The 25257-nt window shown below is 33.6% G+C and overlaps 1 protein-coding gene across 1 annotated transcript in view; it reads left to right on the top strand.

Annotated features, from left to right (window-relative positions):
• The window catches only part of LOC140439213 (GTPase-activating Rap/Ran-GAP domain-like protein 3), a 685378-nt gene that overhangs the window by 162700 nt on the left and 497421 nt on the right, over positions 1 to 25257 (top strand). The window lies entirely within an intron of this gene.

Here is a 25257-nt window from a genome sequence, read left to right as displayed (position 1 = left end):
ATATGACATTAGACAGGCTATTTCTTTTATAAAAAATTAAATTCCAGATTTTAAAATGCAATGGGAAAAGTTGAAGTCGAATTTTAAAGTTCTTCGCATTTTAAAATATAATTCAGATAGTTTTACATCATAAAGTAAATGTAAGTTATTTTTTCACAAAATCTATCAGCAAAATATTAGTTTACTCCAAATAATCAACATTTAAGTTAAATTCACTTGAACAAGGATTAATTTTTGGTTATAAAGCAATAACTTTTTACTGCTACCGATTATCAGCTAGTTATTAAAATTTATGGATAATAATAAATAAAAATGGATCATTTTCTGTCTCTTGGGGCCCCTGAAGAAGAACTGGAGCAACATTCACCAAATTCAAATATGAATTAATCTTTTGCAACTTTCACAAATCAAAATGTACCTAAATTTCCATCCAAAATACAAGCAATAGTTTTTCCTGTGTTGGAAAATACAAAGTTGGAAGAATATTTATTTGCAGTTGGTGATTTAATGCATTACAAAAATATTCTTTTTTCCTCTAGAATGGCAGGTACACGTTCATGCGAACTGTTATAACAAATAAAACAAAACTTATAAACAAAAATCAACAAAGAGGTCCAGGACGAAGAAGAATATCCTGGCTACATAATCTGCGAAAATGGTTTAACTTAACCACTACCGGACTTTTCAGGGCAGCAGTCAACAAAGTCAGAATAGCCATGTTAGTGTCCAACATCCGCAACTGATAGGCACCATAAGAAGAAGATAAATAAAAATATATTATTGAAGTAGATTTCTTACTGTATTGACAGACAAATAATTTTTGGGCTAAATTTCGAAACTGGAACTGGAGAGTCCTCTAAAGCTTTAGATGGAAGTGTAGCAAGTCCAAGGGAAGGAGTCAATAACATTCATAATATTCTTGGTCCAAACAATCAAGTTGGTGCCTTAAGAACGTAAGACAAATTAAATAGTATGTATAACTATCCTTTACACAATCACATTTTGTAGGAATAATGCTAGTTGTTGCTTAGTAGACTACAGTTCCACCTCAAGTTCCGAATCAGAATCTGAAAAAACCCCCATGAAGGAGGTGAATATGACTCGAAAACGAAAGTGGCATCCCCAGATGTGGAAAAAAACACAACGAAATGAGCATTATTAACAAGGAAAAAGCTATAGCAGTGCTAAAAGTATAACTAGGCCTGCTTAAGTAATTAATACATAGACAGATTGCAACCAAAGTTGTCGTTTCCGATGTAATGAAAAATTTAACTCCGAAGAAAGATTGGAGACAAAACAGGTATTAGTGATTGGACCAAACTGGAAAGTATGCATTTATATTAAATGTGGCAAAGAGTATTTTAGTTAAAAAAAACGCAGTATTAAAACAAACTACAAATCTTATTCATTTGAGTATTACTTAGAGAAATAAAATGAAAAATTAAGAGTATGCAAGCCATTTTTCTTAGATACGCTTTGCATAAGCCAAAAACCCATATATACTGAGCATTTACAGAAAAGTGATTCAGGCACACCAGACTCTGATAAAAGAGGGAATGGGATCAAATATTGCATTTCAAGCAAAGAAAAGGAAGTAATAACACAACACGTACAATCTTTTCCATGTGTAGAGGCACATTATTGTAATAAAGATTAAAAAAAAAAGATATCTAGACCCAATACTTAATGTTCAAAAAATGTATGATTTGTAATACTTAATGTGCAAATGCAAATAAAATACCGCCACAAACACTGGCGTTGTATAGCCACATTTTTAATTTTGAGCATAATCTAGAGTTCTTGCAACCGAAAACGGATAGGTGTGACGTCTGCGAGGACTATAGATTGGCCAAAAAGGAGAACAGGGTGCATGCAAAAGAGGAACACACATATGACTCCCACATTATAAAGAAATTGATAATGCGCCAAGAACGTGAAAATTACAAAAAAACAGAACCCAAACTGTGCCATTATATGTTTTGGATCTTGATCTGGCAAATGTCATAAATCTACCTAAATCGAAGTTTTTGTGCTGTTTTAAAAACAGAAATTAAATGTATACAATCTGACAGCTCACAGTTCTCTTGATTCATAAGTTTACTGTGCAGTATGGCCAGAAACATTATGTGGGAGATCAGGAAATGATTTGTCCAGTGCCCTAATACAAATTTTACAGAAAGTAGTTTTAAATAATCCGGAAATAAATAAGATAATCACGTGGAGTGATAGTTGTGTTCCTCAGAACAGGAACTCCCTGATCTCAGTAGCAATCACTGACTTCCTGAACAAACATCTTAATATCCAAATGGTAACTATGAAATACTCCATACCTGATCATTCGTGCATACAGATTGTCGATAATATCCATTCTCGCATAGAAAAAGCTATGAAGGTAACGGATATTTGCTCTCCACTAGCGCTTGTTAGACTTTTGTTAAAAGTTAACTGACGAGAGCCATTCTGTGTGATTAATATGAAAACAACACACTTTAAAAATTTCAAAAAAACAGCATCATTATACCAATATAATAAAATACCTTACACTGAAGTTTGTCAACTACGTTTTGTGCAAGGAGACATGTTTACTGTTCAGTATAAGCTGAATGATCACAGCGCCGAAGTTTCTACAGTCACGGTTAGCAGCAGTACTAGGAAAAAACAAAGAGTGGTTCCCGTAAATAATTCCACTGCTGACTTTGTAGTAGCTCCGGCTGATAACACAAAACCCAAATCTATGACTGAGAAAAAGCTTGAGCATATTGAGTTTTCGTATAAATGGATGCCACTCGAAGATAAGAATTATTACATGAAATGTTTGATTTCTGAAACGAAACAATTTTTAAATAAAAGCTAATTTTCTATTCTTCGTTAATTTTCTTTTTCCTATGTTTTTAAAAATTCTCCCAACATCATTGCATAGGCATATTGTTATCAGTGCAACAAAGGCAATACAGTCTACAATGATGACATATTTTTAAAACTTCAAATTTATTTAGGGACACAAAAAACAGCGGTTACAGTGTAATAAGGTTCCAAGTACAAGTGTAACATTTTGAAAAATATATGAAATTTGCATTTTATACCACAACGACAGCATTGTAATATGAATTACTGTATTACCAAATCCTTAAACAATAATATATATAATATACCTTGCAAAGTATAAATTTCTCAGAACCGTTTTATTTGACAGCAAACTTTAAAAATCGTTTCCTGAAATTTTTTGTAAATGTCGCTTGGAACCATACGGTTCTCAGCCCTCGACATATTATATTGTTATTACCAAATTTATCAAAAGCAGCTGTTGGATATCTGTATCAATGAGTGGTACGGGAAAATCGCTAGATTCCTCGTCTATTAGTAGTATAAACAGAAATAGTTATGTGCATTCGGATAATGATTTATAAAAAAGTGCAGCAGTAAGGAATAACAACTCAAATAAAAATACGAGTGATGGAACAATGTATAAAGACGGCATTGAGATACACAAAAGAAAAAAACATGATTAAACAAACCTTTACAACAAAGATGATCCACAGATTCCAGGTTATACAACGAAATATAGAACAAAATAATTATAAACATCCAACTAAATTATAAAAAAGTTATAACATGATCTAGAAAAATAATCGAAACGAAATAGGGACAACCCTATGACACGTGACTAATATGGTTTATACCAGATGCCGATATTCAAGACGTGGTATTGAAAATAAGTTGAACAAAAAAGTATAATCATTTTAAGGAAAGGTTAGGCAAATATTGGATTAGCATTGTACGAAAACAAAGATATGGACATATGGAGAAGTTGGATGATGTTTAAAGATGGATTAAAAAACACAGAATAAAGAAGAAGAGTTTACGTAAAATAACGCAGAGGTTAATACTGATATCTAAGACTACTACCAATTTTTTTTCCTCTTACATTTTTTGTTCTAGATTTCACTAGGAGATTGGTTTTTGATTTTCTATTAAAGTGAAACTAGTTTGTTGCAATAAAGTTAAAGAGACATATTTAAAATATACCTACTACTTTTGTAACTGTGTAACTTCTAAAATCTAATTAAAGTTCACGGCCGTAACTATTAAAATACTATTAAAAAGTACTTGGGTCAGAATAATTAAGAGAAACTGTCCAAGCTTTTAAGCAGAAATAAACTTCGGGGTGCATTTTCCATACATTTATTTAAATAACTTTTTAGAGAATACTGAAGCCGAAAGGCAAGAACAACGATAACCGTTTCATAAAGAACGAAACTGAAATGGAAGTTGCACGTTAACGGCAGTGGGATATAAGTAAGGTTGCGCATAAATGTCAGGTGGTTAATATGTATAAGTATATGTTATTGCAAACATAAATCCATCTTCTGTATGAATCTGAGTAAGTCAGAAAAAAACATTGTAAAATGAGTTAAAAAGGATGGATTTAATACAGGGTTATAATTTTTTTTAATTTTTTTTTAAATAAACGAACTAAAAACATTACATACTTAAATAGAGTGGAGTAGAACAAAATGAAAGAGTTCGCTGCGGTATAGCTATAATAATAGTCAAAAAGTGAATACTTAGAATAGAAAGCTTACTTACTTACTTCCGTGGTTTTACACAGCATATTATGTTTGCTGTTTCCCACGTCCCAATCGCCATTTCTTCTTGTCGTATAAATATCTTCTTCTTGTCAACTTTTACTTTTTTAGTGTTTTATGTATATAAAGTTTAAATAAGGTTGGTGAGAGGCAGCATCCTTGTAGAAGTCCTTTATCGATATTAAACGTTTCTTAGTAGTTTTGTCCGACTTTTATTCTACAGGGTGAGTCATAACTATTGGGAAATAGACTAAGGACAGGTTATTTGGACCAAAATATGGCTATTGGGCCAAATATGCCTTAATAAAATGTTGCTGAGAAAAAAGGTACAGGGTGTTAAAGTTAATTTTTGTTTTTCGTTTTTTGCTAATAGTTTCCCTGTATATTTATAAATTGCTATCAAAATTGGCACAGAGGCATATTCTTAGACAAGAAATAGTATTTTATTTACAATTTTACGTTTTGTCATAGAGGGCGCCACGTGGATCATTCCTAATGATCAATTTGAGTCTAAACTTTTTCTGATGAAACTTTTTAGTAATTTTTATTAAAAAATATGACGTAAACATCATTTTTACGTAAAATTGATACTCTTGTTTAAACATGATAATTTCAACCGTTTTCGATAAAAACGCAGTCGAACTGCTTAGAGTCTTTCAAATATTATTTGAAGGATTTCAAATATTATTTCATTTATGAAAAGTATGCTTTGGACTGTCAGATAATTGTTGTTGGTAAATGTCATTTGTTCAAAGTAAATTATTTTTGATGTGACAGTGTAGTGTAATGTTGCATTTTTTAAAAGTAATCATTACTTTTTTTGATTGAAATGCCTCGTCACAATCATTTTACTAATGAAGAAATGCGAGATATGATTTGCGTATACGCACAAGAATATTTTTGGGGTCGCTCGGCAGCCAGAAGGTATGAAATGTTATACGCAAACAGAAGGCAACCAAATTACAAAACTTTTGCAAGATTATATCGTAGTTTAGGTGAAACTGGGTCATTTCACACTAAAAATCGGGGTGGTCGACCGAAACAAATCACACCTAATCAAGAAGATGAACTTTTGGTTCGAGTAGATGAAAATCCTGAAATAAGTTCACGACATCTATCAGCAGCAACAGGAGTAAGTCAGTCGTCTATTGTTAGAATTCTAAAAAAAAGAGAACCTCCATCCTTATCACTTCACTCCTGTTCAAAATTTATTTTCAACAGATCTTCCACGACGGCTACAGTTTTGCCAACGTATTCTGAATAAACATCGTAATGACAGACAATTTATTAAGAATATTATGTTCACCGACGAAGCAACTTTTACCAGACGAGGGGTTTTTAATTGGCGAAATAGTCATTATTGGGAAGAAGAAAACCCGCATGTTATTAAAGCTAGACATTTTCAGCATGAGTTTAAATTGAATATTTGGTGTGGCATTATAGGTGACCAACTACTAGGGCCTTATGTTCTTCCTCCGAATTTAAATGGAGATTCTTATTTATTATTTTTGGAAAATACTCTTAGTGATATTTTAGATGATCTGTCACTGGATGTAAGAAGAAAAATGTGGTTTATGCAGAATGGAGCGCCACCTCATTTTCATTAGCTGTTGAAATCATCTTAATGACGTATTTCCTCAACGATGGACTGGCAGAGGCAGTGATTTTTAATGGCCACCAAGAAGTCCTGAGTACAACCCGCTAGATTTTTATTTTTGGGGATATATGAAGTCCTTAGTTTATGCCAATGAAATTAATACACGAGACGAACTTTGGAGATACATTCAAAATGCAGCTAATCTTATAAGGGGACAGAATATTATTTTTTTTAACGTCCGAAAATCCTTTATAAAAAGAATTAGAAAAGGCATAGAAATCGGAGGAGACCATTTAGAACATTTAGTTTGAGTTTTTGTGAGTTCTTTTAAGTTAAAGTGTGTTTAGTTTTGATTTATCGTCAAAACGGAAACCTTACGTTAGTTGCAACTTTGTTTATTAGTTTGGTATTTGATAGTGGAATTGTAAATAAAATACTATTTCTTGTCTAAGATTATGCCTCTGTGCCAATTTTGATAGCAATTTATAAATATACAGGGAAACTATTAGCAAAAAACGACACACAAAAATTAACTTTAACACCCTGTATCTTTTTTCTCAGCAACATTTTATTAAGGCATATTTGGCCCAATAGCCATAATTTTGGTCTAAATAACCTGTCCTTAGTCTATGTCCCAATAGTTATGACTCACCCTGTATATTCATTATCTTCGTAAAGTGATTATACAGCATCTACGGCAAGTGATTTTATAGGTGTTAGCTACTCCGTGATTTTCCATTGATTTTCACAGGTTGTTGACTGGACGACTATCATAGGTTTTTCGGAGATCCACGAATACAATATGCAATTCAGCGTTGAATGCTACACTCCAGTCGTCAGGGAACCTCTAAAAATCATACGAACAGGCTAAATTTGGCTGAGAATGTCAATTTTGGGACCCCAAAAAATATATGCAAAAAGTTTACCATTCCTACCCCTAGCTCAGCCCTAAAACCCCTCTCGAAAGGGTGGGGGCAAAAAATAGATTTACCAAGAATTTCTACGCCGTAGAAAAAAAATTTTAATGAAAAATGTAGCTGAAATAATTTTGACCAAAAATGTTTAGTAGCACTTTTTGTGTAGAATGAACCGTTCATTCAGAAACAATGCTTGAAGTAACCGGCAATTGAATGTCAGTTAGGCGCTCCTAACATTCTTTTAATTAATAAATATTTTCTGACTACTTTGAAAATTTCGAGCAGTAGTGTTCCTATTCGATATTGTCCAATTTTTCTGATTTAGGGTGTTGTCGATTCATTCCATAATAACTCTTATTATATTTTTTCGTCTGTTGGATAATTTTGTTTATTTTTGTTATTATTATCTTTATTCTGATTTTGCTCAATTATAACTTGTAGTCTCTTTCTAAGTTCGATGATTTTATGGTTTTAAGGTCAATTACTTGATGTAAAAAATACTAATAGAGAGTAAGAAGAAGAAGAATATATTTTAAGGCAAATTATTATATTTTTTACTTCGTATTATACTAACAGACGGAAGATGGACGGACGAGGCAAAACACGGTTTTAGTAAGGACTTGTCAAGTTCTTAGTAAATTGACCTTAATGACTGTTTTCCAAAAAGAGCTGAAGACCAAATTACTAGGGTTAGACCGTATTTTCCCAAACTTTTGCATTTAAAAATTAAACAGTAACCATTTTAAAACAGCATGAGAGAATGGCATAAATATCTAGAAATCTGGTATACATCTGAATCTAAATCTAAATAAATAAAAAAAATAAACACCATAGGAAAAATATATGGCTTGAAGATAAATACTGGAAAAACTAAATACATGGCAATAAGAAAAAACGAACTTTTAAGAATACAACTGCAAGTAGATAATGCTCCAATCGATCAAGTGAAAACATTTAAATACTTGGGAATGATGATGAATGACCAATGGGATCCTAAACAAGAAATAAAATGCCGTACCGAACAAGCAAGAAAAGCTTTTATCCTATGTAACCGCAATTTTTCCTTCAATCTTCGCTACAGGATGGTTAAATGCTATGTATGGTCTATATATTATTTATACGGCATGGGAACATGGGCGTTAAGAGTACCTTTCATTAATAAGTTGGAGGCCTTCGAAATGTGGACGTTGCGAAGAATGTTCCGCATACAATGGATAGATAGGGTGAGAAACGAGGAAGTCTTAAGAAAGGCAAATACTGAGAAAGAACTACTCAATTTGATCAATGTACGAAAAATTGGATACATCGGCCATATTCTGAGAGGAAAAAAAATATGCAATCCCTCAACTAATCATCCAGGGAAAGATTGAAGGCACGAGAGGAGTAGGTCGCAAAGAAATGTTGTGGCTACGGGCATAAATAATACTGGCGATCTTTTGCATATCGCAAAAAACAGACGTCTGGCCTTAAGATAATTCGCCAACGCACTATAGGTGCACGGCACTATAAGAAGAAGGTATACATCTTCCAGTCCTTAATAAAGTTAATAATAATAGTATTAACAGCTGAAATGAAAACTTAACATCTATAGTAAGGAAAATAGGTGATCGAGTCGGAAACAAGAATACGATACAATAAAGAAGGGTACCAATACAGCCAGCGAAGTAATAGCGAGATATTTGACAGTGTGCTTATAAAGTATGGAAACGGTCTATTATCTCATGACTTAATCATTTTCAGAGTTAAAACTCTGACAGGTAGATTTTTTTTGTTTTTAAACCTTTTTGGAAAAAAATAACTTTTACCCCCACTATCTTAGCAGAGGTGACGTAATCGATATTTTTTTTTAAATATAAAGGGCATATTTTTAACTAAAAAATTAAAATCCCATTTTTTTAGTTTACCAAACTCATCAGATTCCGTACCAACTTTTTGTTTAAATGGTACTGTTAATAGGCAAAATTGTCGTTATTGGGTAACAAAAAATCTGAATTGGACAATTGGGAAGTTTACGCCCAATATCCCCAAAAATTAAATGTATGGGCTGGGATTATTAGGAATACCATTGTAGGACCGTATTTTTTTGACGGTACTGTGACGGGTGAAAGGTATTTAGAAATGTTGCAAACCTACGTAGTTCTATTTTTAACCGCAACATTTCCAGATATCAATAGTCCTGGTTAAATAGATCCGACCATTTGGTTTCATCAGGATGAAGCAAGTCCACATTATGCTGTAGTGGTTAGAAACTTTCTAAATGCAACTTTCCCAATCGCTGTATTGGACGACGTGGCCACATTGAATGGCCTGCTAGGTCGCTAGATTTGAATCCCATGAAATTTTACATTTGGGGTTATTTGAAAAGTAAGGTATATGTAAACCGACCTACCAATTTGGTAGACCTCAAGCAGATAATTCGTACTCAAATGCAACAAATTACACCAGTGATGTTATCAAACATAACCCAAGAATTTATTGGACGTCTTAGATACTGTGAATTAAACCAAGAAGCTTAATTCAAATATTTAAAGCTGCGGTTTGTTAGAACAGTGCGCAGCGCACAGCATACACGTAAAGCAGAATCTGTTGTACTCGACTCACGGCAGTTTTGGTTGAGTCGGTTTGTTAGATTAAGCTACGGTTTGTTAGAACAGTGCGCAGCGCACAGCATACACGTACAGCAGAATCTGTTCTACTCGACTCACGGCAGTTTTGGGTGAGTCGGTTTGTCGATTAATTCGCATAATAGACTAGGCGGGATCTGTAGAAATTCAGACCATAATGGACATTTTCCATAGGAAGCTATTTTTTTGCTAGAACCCCTTCAGGATGTGCCCAATATCGATAATCACGATATGCGCCAGTTGCAAACCCTGTGCTAAATTTTTTATTTAACAAAATCTGAAAACAATTGAAAATTTCTCATTTTTTTGCTCCTATTTTCGTTTATAATTCGGAAAATATTGATTCTAGAGAAAAAATTATCAGAAGTTAAAAGTTTCGTTATTCAATTTTACACAATATTTCGTTAGCTAGACATTAAAAATTTAATGTTTATTGTTGAAAAAATAGCAATATTTGGAAAAAAGTACAAAAAATGAAGTTAACCCTTTAAATGTTTTCGACTTTTTAAACTTGACTTACAAGCTCCATATTTCGCCTAGAAAAACTTTTTAATATGTTTAAAACGTGTGCTAAATTTTGTTAAGATCGGTCGGATAGGTTTTTCATAATAATTTTGCAATCAAGCCTACTGGAAAAAATCGCAAATTATCAAATTAATAGTAGGCCCTAAATAAGGCTTTCAGATAGTTGCAAATTTTTTTACATATAAAGGAAGGCTCAAACTTTTAAACGCTTTTTGTAAAATTCAAATCGGTTCACTAGGAGAGCCTAGAAATTTTTTTAAAGTTTTAAACATTTTTTAGGCTTATAAACAAATCAAATACCTTAACGAGCTTTAAACGTATCCTTCCAAAAAAAGAAAGACTTTAAAAAAAAATTATTGAAGATTGAGTCAAAATAAAGTTTATTTATGAAAAAAAAAATTTTTTTCGTTCGCCTTTGTTTTAACAATTTAAATTATTTATTAACAATTTATAAATACATATTTGTTTACTAAAAGTAACAATTTACTTAAATTTATAAATTGCAAGCTCAAAAAAAATGCATGAAGAAAAAATGCAAATACTTGTTTAACATACAATTGTTTATTGCAAATTTCCCAATTTGCAATTAAAAATGGTATTTGAAAATATGATATTTATAATCCTTGTCGTCCGAGACAGCGATTCAAAAAAAAAGAGCCAAATTGGTTAACAAGAAGCCGAGATAATGCAATTTTTAGCGCGCGCTATGAGTTTGCGCACATTTCGAGTGAATGTCCCACACCACCACCTCTCATGCATTCCGAGCGACATTTTACGCGAAAACGGTTTTTTATTTGTCTTTTTTATGGATGTTGCCATGAAGCGCATTAGGTAAAACTTTTGATATAAAAAGTACTTGAGAAGACGAGGGTATTTGTTTAAAAACGAGCCCTCTATCACTTATGGTTACACGGCAAATGTATGCCAACTTTGACCTTCAATATCTCGGCAACCAGTAAGCCTAATGTATTTTTTTTTAAAGAAGCATCTTTTAATGTTCTTTAAGTGTATAAATTTTGAAATTGAAATGTTTAAAGCTCGTAAAGTTATTCAATTTGTTTATAAGCCTAATATATATAAAAAATGTTTAAAACTTTAAAAAAATTTCTAGGCTCTCCTAGTGAACCGATTTGAATTTTACAAAAAGCGTTTGAAAGTTTGAGCCTTCCTTTAAGTGTAAAAAAAATTGCAACTATCTGAGAGCCTTATTTAGGGTCTACTATAAATTTGAAAATTTGCGATTTTTTTCCAGTAGGCTGGATTGCAAAATTATTATGCAAAACCTATCCGACCGATCTTAACAAAATTTAGCACACGTCTTAAACATATTAAAAAGTTTTTCTAGGCGGAATATGGAGCTTGTAAGTCAAGTTTAGAAAGTCGAAAACATTTAAAGGATTAACTTCATTTTTTTGTACTTTTTTTTTTCCAATTATTGCTATTTTTTCAACAATAAACATTAAATTTTTAATTTCTAGCTAACGAAATATTGTGTAAAATGGAATAGCGAAACTTTTAACTTCTTATAATTTTTTCTCTAGGATTAATATTTTCCGAATTATAAACGAAAATAGGAGCAAAAAAATGAGAAATTTTCAATTGGTTTCAGATTTTGTTAAATAAAAAATTTAGCACAGGGTTTGCGACTGGCGCATATCGTGATTATCGATATTGGGCACATCCTGAAGGGATTCCAGCAAAAAAATAGCTTCCTATGGAAAATGTCTAATCCAAAACAGATCCCGCCTAGACTATAAATATTCTGTCGCTCTGAAAACAAGTTTAGAAATTAGTTTCACGTTTATTCTCTCAAAGGCTGTACGTTAAAAAAATATATTCTCGCAAACTTAACGCAATAATTTTATTACTCCAAGAAGAGGAGGGAAGAAGATGAGTTGATAACGTTAAATCTAAATAAAAAAAATAAAAAAAATAAATAAAAATGTAAACGAAATTTTTTCATGTCTTAATACAGAAGGTGCTTTTAAATTAATAGTCGAAGAAAGATTGTTTTAAAACGAGGAAAAATTTCGAGAATATTTTAGACTTTTCAGGGATTTATTTGGAACTGTCTTAGAATTTGTACTAGATCCACTAGTCTTTTATCTTCCTCGGGAGAAAATTTAGTAGGCATCCCTTGATTATTACAATAATAATAACTATATAAAAATACAATTATAATTTCGGTATAGATGTGTACGCTGTGAGCTCAGCTGAACGTTTGCGTCCAAATCAAATCGTAGTTGATTCCAGCGCACACTGTCGACGTACACGGCTATCGCTTTGCAGTGCGCGCAGCTCAGCTGAACCTAACAAACCGTTATCATAGAAAACCATTTCAGTAAAACCTCGATATAACGGACCTCTATTTAACGGACTTCGGATATAACGGACAAAAAATCCGGTCAAATGTAAAAAAATAAAAACATACTGTTAATATTACACATGCGTCTCATATATTTTTTTTTTTAGCCCTTTTTCTATCCGAATTGTCGAATAAAGGCCTCTCCCATTTCTCGCCATTCATCCCTGTTGTGTGCTAGGCGTTTCCACATTGGTCCTGCGACTCTTTTGATATCGTCGCTCCAGCACATTTGAGGTCTTCCTCTTGGTCTCTTCGCATCGTACGGTTCCGACTTCTTTGTTCCATCTACCATCTTCGAGACGTTCGTTGTGTCCAGCCCATTTCCATTTTAATTTAGCTGCTTGTTTCGCGGCGTCCTTTATTTTTGTTTTGTTCCGGATTGCTTCGTTCGTTTGCCGATCTATTAGTGTGCGTCTAGTGTGTCTAGTAGTATGCGTCTCATATATGTAATCAATATGGCATAAAAAGCAAACTTTCGGACATAAAAAAACAAATACAAAATAAATAAATTTCCATTCATGTGTGATGTAGGGGAGCATAGCAATCTTGGAAAACGAATGAAATTGGCTCGTGAAACTTCACTGGAAGAAGCAATCTTAAAATGGTATGGGTAACAACGTTCTAGTGGGATCCTGGTCCGAGCATTCGAATTGAAATTTGCTGCAATTAAATTAGCAAATCATATGGACATACCATTCAGAGCAAGTGATGGATGGCTCTAGCGCTTTCGTAAAAGGCACGGAATCATGAATAAAAGAATTTACGGCGAAGCTTCAACTGCACCAAAAGAAGAAACAGAACCTTTTAGGCAAAAATGAGTAGCAAATATAGCAAGTAAGTAACGAAATACTATTAGAATCTCAGATTTACAATGTTGACGAAACTGGTTTGTTATGGCGTACTTTGCCTGAAAGCGCACAAGCCTCCAAATATGAAAAATCGGATTCTGATAGAAAAATCAGCAAGGACAGGATCTTGGCACTGCTTTGTGCTAACGCTGATAGATCGCATAGATTGACACCTGTGGTGGTTGGCAAATCTCGCAAACCTAGAGTTTTGCATAAGATAATGCATCATATGCCCTTTTCATACTATAGCTCTAAGATGGCATGGTTCACCTCCGATATTTTCAAAAATTTGTTTTTCAAAGAAAAACTGTACATTCAGTGAGAAAATTTCAAGAGAAGAAATTGGGAATACCGTCAGAAGAGGTGAAATGTTTATTGCTTTTAGACAACGCTCCTGCTCACCCCTCTAAAAATATTCTACGTTCAAAAGATGGAAACTTCAGGTGTATGTTTTTGCCAAAAAGTACAACATTACTTATTTAACCCATGGATCAGTGAATAATTTTGGCAGCCAAACGAATATATCGCAGAAAGTTTTTAGACGAAGTAGTGGATGTATTGTACGATGGAGATAATGCAGAATATACAAGAGCGCAACGTACCTTGCAAAACTTAAGATCTTACAATTTAAAATCAACAATTTTTAATTTTGCTGCAGCATGGGAGGAGGTGCAAGAGCAAAAATGGTAAGAAGAATTTGTTTGATGGCCAAGATGCAGACATAGATTTAGAAGGGTTGAAAGTTACTAATTTCTGTAGGACAATACATAATAATGCCGGAGAACATGTAGCTGAGAAAGATGTTTTACAATCGCTAGAAGTAGATGAAGGTGACCCTGGGTATAACATCATGACTGAAAGTGAAATAGCAGATGAAGTTATTAACCTTAAAAATGAGGACGGAAGTAAAGATAGCAAACAAGACGACAAAACAAGACTGTTAAAAATGAAGGTATCACAGGTAAGATCGCACCTCGACTATCTAACAACATTTATTGATTATTCATCCAATAGTTAAGCTGTTTTTAGGGAGTTGATCATAGAAAAACAGAAAACATGGAAAGTGCAAACGAAACTTGTTCAAAACGGGATTACCAACAGCAAGCGCGTCGATATCCACAGCAATGTCACCTCACGAAGAATGTCCGAAGACAATTGCTTAAATAGAATTTTGTATGTATGTTGTATTTTTTATATATATATCTAATTACAGTGTACATATATATTTTCAAAAAATAGTATTTTGATTTATTTTAACCCTATTTTTATATAACGGACTTTCGGCTTTAACGGACACCCCCTCCCCCCAAGTAGTCCGTTATATCGAGGTTTTACTGTTCTTTGATTTTGACGAACGTACGCGGCGTTCGACTGACTGTGAGTTATGCGTCGCTCACTGTTCTAACAAACCATAGTTTTATTAGTTTGTCTTTAATATGAAATGACTTCTTTAATAATTTTCTTTAGAAAATAAATTTTGAATTTAATTTTAAGAAATACAAGCACCGGTTTCTTTACACTCTGTATACTGAAGTTTGAATGTAACAAGTTTGGTACGGTTGTACTCAGAAAAAAATAGGCTTTTAATTTTTAGATAAAAATAGGTCCTTTCTGATTAAAACAAATTATCGATGACGTCACATCTACTAATGTAGTGGGGGTAAAAGTTATTTTTTTTCCAAAAATATTTAAAAACAAAAATAAACAGAGCCTAACTCTGAAAATAATTAAGTCATGAGATCGTTTTTATACTATATGAATGCACTCTTTGATACTTATGAAAAAAAAAGAAGTCAGTAAAAGATTATAAAAATTATAAACCATTGCGTTAGTTCGATATTAAGTTTTAATAGAAATGCTCTGCAGAATATAATAGTTTTCTTCTTCTTCTTTTTCCTCTTTATAAGTATTTTTGCTTGTTCATTGGCGGATTAATACCTCTATGGAAGGTTGTCACTCCATCTTTTGCGCAGTCATCCGATACTTCTTCTGCGGATTGGTGACTTATCACTTGCTATTTTGACGACAAGGGTCTCCTCCATTCTGCCATTCTGCTTGTGTCGTTATTCCTTTCTTTTTTTCTATTTTGTGTCCATTCATTTATACACTGTACGTTATACAGGGTGGCGCACCGAAAACGAAACAGATGCATTTACTGGCAGATGATTCCTTTAAAAAAAAACGCTTGGACCCGTCGATTTTGTTATCGAGGAGGAAACAAAATTGGCATAAAATCACATTAACATTTGCAGCCCCCTAAGCGGGGGTGGCACCATCCCTAAAATCTTAAAAGGAAAGGGGGGTCGAATGATCCATCATTTAAAAGGTCTTTCAACTCCCTTTAGAATGATGTAAAATTCATGTACTTCAATTCAGTAGTTTTGGAGATTTATTGATTTAAAGTTTAAATACATCATCGTAAGAGGAGATCAATACATAGCAGCAAAGTTGTTAAAAAATAAAGAATGAACTGACCTGTCAGCCGAGTAAATGTTGAAAATGACCACCATTACTTTCCATGCAATAATAAAGATTTTGCTGAAAACGTTGCCGGACATTTTGCAATATTTGAGGAGTAATTTGATGGCACTCATTCACAATTCTTTGTCGTAAATCTTCTAAGGATGTTGGCTGAGTAGCATAGATTTTGCTTTTTAAGTAACCCCACAAAAAGAAATCCAAAGGTGATAAATCTGGCGATCTTGGGGGCCATTCAACGGCACCTCTTCTACCAATCCATTGACCTGGAAAGGTCTGATCTAAATAATGCCGAACTCTTAATGCGTAATGTGGTGGGGCACCATCCTGTTGGAACATCAACATATTATCAACGTATCGACCATCATTCTGATTTTCAATTATATCTGTCAGTAATTCCAAATAAATTTCACCAGTCAAATTTCCAGGTAAGAAAAAAGGACCAACCAAATGATCACCAAAAATGCCAGCCCAAACATTTAATTTTTGTGGCTGCTGTGTGTGTACCTCATGGTATATTCTGGGATTAGAGTCCGACCAATATCGACAATTATGACGATTTACTTCGCCATTTAAAAAAAAGGAACATTCGTCGGAAAAGCAAATGTTAAATAAAAATTGTTCATCGTTTGTAATTCGTTCACTCATAACTTCACAAAATTCTAATCGCTTATCAAAATCGTCTTAATTAAGTTCTTGTACAAGGTGAATTTTATACGGATAAAAATTATGGGCCTTTAGAATCCGTTATCATTAACAACGAAATCAGAAAAAAGATAAGAGAGACAAAACAAACTTACTATGAGGAAAAATGTAAAGAGATAGAGGATCTTCAGAACAAATACGACCTATTCAACATACATAAAAAGGCTAAAGAAATGGCAGGACTGCAAAAAAGAAACCACAATACAACTCTTTTAGATAAAAATGGAAATACTATGATAACGACTGACGAAAAACTAAAACGATGGAAAGAGTATATGGAAGAGCTCTTCGACGACGAAAGAGGAAACCCACAAGACTTGTCTTTTGAGGACAGAGAAACAAGTGCAGAAATTACAAAGGAAGAAATAATGTATGCACTAAAGAACACCAGAAACGGAAAAAGCCCGGGGCCAGATCAACTGCCTATTGATATCCTTAAAATAATAGAAAATGAGTACATTGATGTCCTCTTAAAGCTTTTTAATAAAATTTATCAATCGGGTGAAATACCCAACGAATGGTTGACCTTAACATTCATTTGTCTCCCAAAAAAGAAAAATGCTAGAGAATGCACTGACCACCGTACCATAAGCCTGATGTCTCACACACTTAAATTGTTTTTAAAGATCATTCATAAACGCATTTACAAAACACTTGATATGGATATTGAAGAAACTCAATTTGGATTCCGTAATGGCGTAGGTACCCGTGAAGCTCTATTTGCATTCAACGTACTAATCCAGAGATGCTTGGATGTGAACCAAGATATGTACGTCTGTTTCATAGACTACAACAAAGCTTTCGACAAAGTCCGCCACAAAGAGCTAATGGACATCCTCAAAGCAAAACAAATACAGCACAATGACCTTCGAATTATAACAAATCTATATTATAAACAGCAGGCACACGTATGCATTAATGAACACACATCAGAAGAGTTCGAAGTTAAAAGAGGAGTGCGACAGGGGTGTGTATTGTCACCACTACTATTCAATGCATACTCTGAAGAAATTATGAAAAGAGCTCTTGAGGGAGAAACAGCAGAAATCAAGGTCAATGGAACACCAATTAACAACATTAGATATGCGGACGATACTATCATAATAACAGACAACCTCCGAGACCTCCAAAAGCTAATGAACAAGATAGTTGAGTATGGAGAGGAATATGGATTATCAATAAACACCAAGAAAACCAAATTTATGAGGATATCAAAAACCCAAAATAATGGTGAAAGCCTGACAATTAACGGTAGTGCTTTAGAACAAGTTGAAAACTACCACTATCTTGGCACAATAATTAATCACACAAACGATTACTCCAAAGAAATCAAAGTTCGAATAGAGAAAGCACGTACAAACTTCAATAAAATGAGAAAGGTACTTTGTGCAAGAGAACTAAAATTGGACTTGAGAGTTAGGCTGGCAAGGTGCTATATTTTCTCGACTCTGCTTTATGGGATAGAAGCATGGACACTTAACGCGTCGACTGCTAAAAAGTTGGAAGCATTTGAAATGTGGGTGTATAGAAGAATCCTGAAGATATCATGGACCGAGCATGTAACAAACAACGAAGTCATGAGAAGAATCAACAAAAGAATGGAAGTATTGGAAACCATCAAGACACGAAAGCTGCAATACCTGGGGCATGTTATGCGTAATGAGAGATACAACCTACTTCAATTGATTATACAAGGGAAAATCCAGGGCAAGAGAAGTGTAGGAAGAAGAAGAATCTCATGGTTGCGTAACTTGAGGGAATGGTACGGATGCACATCAATTGAACTATTCAGAGCAGCAGCATCTAAGATCAGAATAGCCATGATGATTGCCAACCTCCGTCGCGGAGATGGCACGTGAAGAAGAAGAAGAATCCGTTGGATAGTACGTCGACTAACACCACACGAAGTTTGCAATTTGCGGGTACTTAATGTAGGATCTACAATAACTTGCTCTAAAACCCCCACTTCTGTTGCTTCGTTCCTTATAGGATTTTCAATATTACGTTTTTTATTGGCGACTGATCCAGTTTCCCGAAATTTAGCTACAAGTTCTAGAACATATTTTCGGTGCACATTATTGTTCTCATGTCGCTCATTAAAAATTTGTGCTGTTCTATTAGCGCATTGATTATTTCCGAAAAATATTTCAATAATTTCAACCCTTTCTGCCGTGGAATATACCATGGTTAATTTATGTATAAAGCAATAAATGATATTTAACAACAAAGATTGGTCAAATCAATCGCAAACTAATGTACTATTTTCTATTTAAAATAAGTACGTGGCATTCTCTACTTATCTTTCTTCAAGAAACAACTTTTTTTGTCACAAAGGACACTTCAATTGCTATTTTTATTATTAATAAACCATGGGCTTAGTAAATAAAAGCATTTACTTATCAAGAAAATGCTTTTACTCAAATTTCTTCTGAAAGAAGTACAAACTAATTTGATGTACCTATTAAAGTATACTTTAAACTTTAAATCAATAAATCTCCAAAACTACTGAATTGAATACATGAATTTTACATCATTATAAAGGGAGTTGAAAGACCTTTCAAATAATGGATCATTCGACCCCCCTTTTCATTTAAGATTTTAGGGATGATGCCACCCCCGCTTAAGGGGCTGCAAATGTTAAAGTGATTTTATGCCAATTTTGTGTCCCCCTCGAAAACAAAATCGACGGGTCCGAGCGTTTTTTCAAAAAAGGAATCATCTGCCACTAAATGCCTCTGTTTCGTTTTCGGTGCGCCACACTGTATTTTCTTCTAATGTCTTCACTTCTCTTTCGATCTCTCAGCGTATTTTCTGTAATTCTTCTCAGTACTCCATCCATCTCTGCCGTTTCCAGTAGCCTTTGCGTTGTGGCTGTGTCGGGTCTTGTTTCTGAGGCATATGTCATTATTGGTCTTACACTGGCTTTATAAATTCTTGACTTCATCTTAGTGTTAATGTATCTGTTTCGTCATATAGTATTATTAAGGCATCCTGCCAGTCTATTTGCTTTTTGTACTTGATCTCTCACTTCTTTGTCTAGGTCTCCATAGCTAGACATTGTAATTCCCAGGTATTTTATTTTCATTACTTGTTCAATACTGATGCCATCAATTTCTATTTTACATCTGGTTGGTTCTTTGCTGACTACTATTGTTTTAGTTTTCTGAGATGAGATTGGCATATTAAATTCTTTTGCTCTTATGTTAAATCTGTGGACCAGTCTTTGCAGACTATCTTCATCTTGGGGTATCGATATTGCGTCGTCTGCGTAACAGATTATTTTGATTTCTTTGTTTCCCATTCTGTATTCTCTTCCTTTGTTAACGGTTTTGATGATTTCATTCATGATCAAATTGAAGAGCATGGGCCTCAATGAATCCCCTTGTCTTATTTTGCTGCCTATTTCTATAGGTTCTGTAAGTTGTCCATCCGTTCTGACTTCCATTTTGTTATTTTGGTACATGTTATCGATATTTTTATATTATTTAGGGGAACTTCTGTATTACACAGAAGATGGATTACATCTTTGAGTCTTACCCTGTCAAATGCTTTCTTTAGGTCAATCAGACACAGAAATGCTGGTCTATTATACTCTAGTGATTTCTCAGTAATTTGCTTTATAACGAATATTTATTTATTTATTTAGCGTATGGACTTTCACAGTACGATAAATATACAAATACAATAATATATACATATATATTAAATATATTATTTAAACACTAAAGATGACAGAATGAATGACACTAAATATTAATGTCCAATTTACATAGCCATTCAATTGCTTCTGGGGAACATTCCGCAAAGTCCTGAAGGTTTCCACGGTAGGCACGATTCAAGCAGTCTGAAACACAATGGCTTATGGTCTGTCTAGATTGTCCGCAATCGCACTGTGGACTTTCTGCACGACCCCACCTGAACAGCGAATCAGCACATTTACCATATCCGGTACGTATACGATTAAGCCTTGCCCAAGTGGACCGGGGCAGATTTGATCCGATGAAACCCTGAGTTGGGGTGGATATCTTAATATAGTCCGATTCTACTGTTGGCATCCATCTTGTTGTCCATTGCCTATGTATATCATAGGAATTACCAATTTTTCGGGCAGATCGTATTGGAGGATTTCTAGTTTTCAGTCGCTGGTGCTCTTTTGAGATGTCTGGGATATCTTGATGTATTGGTAATTGTACGTTGGCTACAATTTTCTGGTACTCTCTCACTAATGCTGCTGTACGGCGTAGATCTGGTGGAGAAATATTGCTCAGAGTAGGCAGCCATCTCACTGGCGTTGGTTTTATTGTTCCAGTGATTATTCTCATGGTTTAGTTAAGTTGGACATCGATTTTGCTTGTATGTGCACTATTTAGCCATACTGGTGCACAATATTCTGCCACTGAAAAAACCAAAGCTAGAGCAGAGGTCCGAAGAGTATCTGCAGAAGCACCCCAAGTTGTTCCGGCAAGTTTTGATATTAAGTTAGTTCTTGTTCTTAGTTTACCGGCTGTGTTTGTAAGATGACTTTTGAAGGTGAGTGTTCTATCAAGTGTAACGCCTAGATATTTGGGGTTGTTGTTATGTTTGATAGCTGTATCATTTAGAATTACATTGAGAGTATCGCCCGCAAGTTGATTCGACAGGTGAAAGAGACAGGTTTCAGTTTTGCTTGTGTTAGGACGTAAGCGCCAGTTCTTAAAATAGTTGCGAACGAATATTGCATCTGTACACGATCTTCCACTACGAAAACCCTGTTGTTCATCTGCTAAACTTATCCTCTGGTTTATTAGCACTTTATTTGTAAGTTTTAGCGTAGTATTTAACAAATTTATACCTCTGTAGTTTTCTGGCTGTTTTTATCTTCTTTTTTGAATAGTAAAATTAGTTCGCTCGTTCTCCATTCTTCCGGTATTTTATTGTGTTTTATAATTTTATTAAATAATGTTTTTAATTGTTCTGTCATTGCTGCTCCACAATGTTTTATTAACTCGTTTGGTATCCCGCATTTACCTGCTGCTTTTCTGTTCTTCAGGTTCTCAAGTGTTTTCGGAACTTTCTGTACATTTATATTAAGTTCTTAATTTGTGGTAATTTCTGGTGTTTCCAGTTATAGCATCGTTTGTTCTTTTTGTTCAGCGTGTTTTGGTTCTATTAGTTCCTTTACCTCCGTTCTTTGACCTCTTATGAAGCGCCTTATTTCCTTTTGCAGACGTTAAAAATCCTGTTCCATTTCTTTTGAAAAGCGTTCCCATGTGATCATTTTTTATTTTTCTTACAAGTGCATGTGTTTCGTTTCTAATTATCTTGTAATTATGGTATGCCTCTTGTGTTTTGGTTGACATGTATTTCAGGTAAACTTTTTTCTTTTCTTTACATTTTGTCTTCACTTTTGTACAAAACCAAGTTCTTCGCCTTGGGAAAGATTTATTTTTAATTATATTTCTTTCACCAAGAACTTCCTTGGCCGAGGCTAAGATATTCGACTATTCTGTCGATTAGCTAAACTATGTAATAATTCGTAGAAATTCATTTGATGTGATGTTGCCGTCCGAGAGAATATTGTTAAGCATTGTTGGAGAATCATTATTACTGTCATTATTACTGTTTCATATTGCTTTCTATTCATTATATAGCATAATTTAAGGTAACAAATGTTTCTATTTGACCATTTATTAAATTAAATGTATTGTTTATTTCCCTTCACTAACGAAACAAGTAAAGTCGGTATCTATAAAGTGCTATAATTGAATAAATTACAGATGCTAATCAAATGCGAGTTACTTTTATTGACTATTGCCATAATTGTATAGACTTATTTTGTTATTTGTACTAGGTTTTATTACAGCTGTGTGACACGGAAACCGTAATTTATATCTTAGTTGTATATTACCGTATTATTATATTTTATTATGTTTAAAAACTTTAAAGAGCAGTCTTAAATAACTTAATCTATACTCAAAAGGTTACTAAAAATCTCTCCACATTCACAATTTCAATTATTATTATAATTTGATACATTTAAGTGTTTATATTACTTCTTTTTTTTATGAAGACTTTCGAATACTTTGGTATTTCATATTTTGTTCATTCATGATATTTTCAGATAAGGAGAATATAATCCTCTCTTCCATATCTATGTCTCTACGGGTGAGGATTCCACAGCTTCTGTCGCATCCTGCTTGGGTAGGGAAGAATGGCATCCATAGGTCGTTCTGGTATATTAGTGTATTTTTATTCTATTCTAAGTTAAAGATAAATTTTAATTTTATACCACTGCGCTAAACTTTTTGCTTTATGACCCGGATTTGAACCATTAGTTCACTATTCCACTTTGAATAAAGTGAGTGCACTTTGAAGTTAGAAGGTTAGTCTGATTAGGTTGTATCTGGATCCAATGAAGTATTTCTAATATATATATATATATATATATATATATATATATATATATATTCATTCCCATCATATCACACTCTGATATTCCTAAAAACGAGTGCTTTTAAAGGTTACATATATTCACACAAGAATATAACCAGACAAACGTGTCTGTTAAAACTGCAAGAAGTCGATCCACACATCAAAGTGTTTCGATAGTCTAACTCAATTAACCTTTAATTCAAATAAATAATCGTCACCCAGCCAGAAAATATAGCTTCGCAAGAATCAAACCAAACAAAACTCTTCCAAAGTAAAGAAGCGTATGTTTCTAATAATCCAAATATACCACTCACCAAATATAACAAACAAAGACACTTACATGGCTCGTTAACTACAACGTAACCTTAATAATGCAACTCAGATTTAACACTAACATCGGATACTCGTCAGCAGAACAGAACAGAACTTGTATTGTGTACCACAAACGTAAACTTTAACCAGTCCGATGGAATTTGACATGGATTATGTATCTGAATAAATAGTTCTAACAAGATATTCAGGTTTTGTCAGATTTTTTATCGATTTTTATTGCTTTCTCATCTTTTGTTTGTTTTAGGGCTTTTATTATCCCAATGTTCAATATATTTGCCCTATTGAGTTTAGGGGTGTTCGCTTAATGACTCTAATTTGTAAACAAATTTTTAATGTAAGTTTCCCATATTTTTAACTGTTCTACCTTGTCTACAATAATATTGTTGTTTTCGTCAACTAACCATTTGAGCTGTTAAGATCAATAATGACATATGCCTCAGAAACAAGACCCGACACAGCTACAACGCAAAGGCTACTGGAAACGGCAGATATGAGAGTACTGAGAAGAATTAAAGAAAATACGCTGAGAGATAGAAAGAAACGTGAAAACATTAGAAGAAAATGTAATGTACAGTGTATAAATGAATCGATACAAAATAGGAAAAAGAATGGAATAACCATATCAGCAGAATGCAGAAGACTCGCGTCATCAAAATAGCAAGAGATAAGTCACCAATCGGCAGAAAAAGTATCGAACGACCGCGCCAAGTATGGAGTGACAACCTTTCATAGAGGTATTAATCCGCCAATGAACAAGCAGAATTGTTTATAAAGAGGAAGAAGAAGAAAGACCATTTAAACTATGTTTTTATGTACATATAAGTAAAGTCTTTGATATTTTTAGGCACGTTACAGCTATCATGTCTTCGTTTTAGCTCTCTTATCTCTTGATATTTTTTTACTTCTTTTTAGTCTCTTTTACCTTTTGGGATTATTCTTATTTTCTTTTATTTTGTTAAGAAGCTGTAATATTTTTTTCTGTGATAAACTCGTTCTTCTTCTTCCATTCGAAGGCACCAATTAATTCTTTCGCGCTGTTGTATATGGGTTGGTTTAATCTTTTATAAAGATTGATCATATCTAATTTTCTCCTTAATTAAACCATATTTAATTTTTTGGTATTCCGTTTCTGAATTGATCCGTAATTGAGCTACAAATAGAGTATGATCAGAATTTAAATTAGCCCCAGGATATGTTTTTGCTCAAACTATGTAACTTCCTACTATACAATCTTCTGGACGGTAACTTAAACCAAGTATTAGTTGTAGTTAAGTTTTTATCCTCAGTAAAATGTATTAATCGATTATCTCGTTCATTTCTTGATCTCAAGCCATATTTGCCAACTGTGCCACATTTATAGCTTTAAATACAAATAAACCTCTCTTCCACAATCCTTTTAATAACAAATACGTTAATTACTTTAATAATGACCCCTATCTGTCGAAACATTATTGCGAGAGAATTCAATTACAATGTTCCAATTTTAACTAAGTTTCCAGCAGTATTTGTAGATATTTCCATTTATAGTCCGCCTTGGACCATCAAAAAGCCCAAAGTTATCACAGCGTTAAGTGCATTTAATAAACAGAAAACGAATATGCCTGTTATCAAAGCTCAAATAAATTCATTGATTGAAAATCAATACAAGGACTGGACTATAATATATACGGACGAATATAAATTCGATCTTGAACTGAAAATAAAGTGACTTTAAGCAAAAGATTGTTTAAAATCACTTGTTCAATTACAATTAATCAAATAATTATATCTAATCTATTTTCTGATTCCAGCCCCAACTGTCTAGTGAATTAAGTAATTATATTTTGCTACGTTTCGCGTTGGGTAGGTACATTTTGACCGACTGGAAG

Source organism: Diabrotica undecimpunctata, chromosome 4 (assembly GCF_040954645.1).
Source record: "Diabrotica undecimpunctata isolate CICGRU chromosome 4, icDiaUnde3, whole genome shotgun sequence".
NCBI classification, from domain to species: Eukaryota; Metazoa; Arthropoda; class Insecta; order Coleoptera; family Chrysomelidae; genus Diabrotica; species Diabrotica undecimpunctata.
This window is presented reverse-complemented; position numbering and strand designations above follow the sequence as displayed.